Raw genomic sequence first — 1958 nt, 5'->3', positions numbered from 1 at the left:
CTTCTTGTCTTTAGCAGTCGCTAGTTAAATGACGTCTTTGCTGTTTTTTTCGGAAGATATCGTCTACTTACCTCGAAAACTTGTAATAGAGTTCTTAAATACCCAAGAATTTTTGTTGGGAAAATGCCCTCGAGAATTTACTCAGCATTGCAGCTCGGACAGAGCATTTAAGAGAATTGAAAGCATTTATTATTTAAAAAAATATATATATATCATAATTACTACATATATTTCTTACGCAAATATGCTAGGGTGAAATAAACCAAATAGATGAATTTTCAACGAAAAAAGAAACGAAATTAATTGTTAACCAAACAGATAAAGTTTCAACTAATCAGAACCCTTCTATAAAAAAACGGATTTTCAACAAATAAATGAATTTTCACCTAAAACAGCAGATACATTTTTATTTAAAAATAGATTTATTAAATTTTCAGTAAAAAAAACTTCATTTTCAATAAAATCTAAGTAAATTTTCAACGAAACAGTTTAGTTTTCAACCAAGAAAATTACTTTTCTATCAAAAAACAGGAGGTCTATTGACCTTGAAAACCTTGAAAACCTCCTTAATTTTTTCACGAAAACCTTGAGTTTTAATTATTCTTTTTTTTTTCTTTTAAAACAGTAATTCGATCGAAATACGAAGAGAAACTTCAATTTTTTAGCCTATTATAAAAGAAACATCTCGCTTAGAAAAAATCTTGCCGCTGAAAAATTTTTAATTCGTCAAGTTATAATTTATCTTTTGTTTATTGCAGAATAAATAAAGATATTACAAAGCACTTTTTTTAGGTGTTCAACTTAGAAATTATAAAAATTATTAGTTAATTTTCAGTTTCAGAATTAGGATAAGCCATGGCCACACAACGGGTTTTTCGAGGGGTAGGCCACTCGGGTTTTGAGTGTACAACAGATTTCAAAAAGTTACAAAATATTTCAAATATTTTTAATATCTTTAAGATTGCATAAAGATTTCAACGATGTTAATGATTTAAAAAAGGCGCGCAAGCCAGATTTCAATAAAGATTTCACAGCAATTTCACAGCAATTTCACAAACATTTTAAAACTTTGAAGATTTAAAGGATTTCAAAGATTTGAAAAAGGGTACAGTACACCAGATTTCAAAGATTTAAAAAATTTGAAACAATTTCAAATCATTTTAGAAGATTTTAAAACTCACAAAAGTGTTTCAAAAATTTTAAAAAGGGTATATTAAACCACATTTCTAAGATTTCAAACGATTTAAAAGATTTAAAACAATTTCAGAATTTTTTAGGAGATATCAAAAGATTTTACGAAGGTTTTTAATAATTTAAATAATTCCAACGAATTTACAAACATTTCAAAAGATTTCGAACATTGCATAAAGATTTTAAAACTTTCAAAAGATTTTAAATAACTTCAAAATTTGTTAGATGTCAAAAGATTTCACAAAAGTTTCAAAGATTTTATAAAACATTCATAAAGATTTCAAAACAATACGAGAATTTCAAAGATTTCAACAAGGGTGCAGTACACCAGATTTCAAGGATTTCAATGATTTTAAATTCTTTAAAAATGTTTGACAAGATTTCAAACTGTTGCAAAAGATTTCTCAAATATTTTAAAGAATTCTTAAGGATTTAAAAAGTTTCAAGAATTTCAAAGATTCCAACAAGGATGCAGTACACCAGATTTCAAAGATTTCAAAACATTAAAAAGATTTTTAATTATTTCAAGAGGTTTCAACAAATTTGAGAGGATTTGAAAAGATTTTAATAATTTTAAACGAATAGAAAAGATTTCACGAACAAAGATTAAAGAAATTTTTCAAAGATTTTATAAAGATTTAAAAAAATTCCACAAAGTTTTCCTAGATTTCAAAGCTTTCAATTACTTAAAAGATTTCAAAAGATTTAAAAAAAGATTACAAATATTCCAGTAATTTTAAACGATTACAGCAAATTTCATAAAGATT

The sequence above is a fragment of the Belonocnema kinseyi genome, chromosome 9 (assembly GCF_010883055.1).
Source record: "Belonocnema kinseyi isolate 2016_QV_RU_SX_M_011 chromosome 9, B_treatae_v1, whole genome shotgun sequence".
NCBI classification, from domain to species: domain Eukaryota; kingdom Metazoa; phylum Arthropoda; class Insecta; order Hymenoptera; family Cynipidae; genus Belonocnema; species Belonocnema kinseyi.
The sequence above is the reverse complement of the archived record's forward strand: the minus strand, read 5'-3'. Positions refer to the sequence as shown.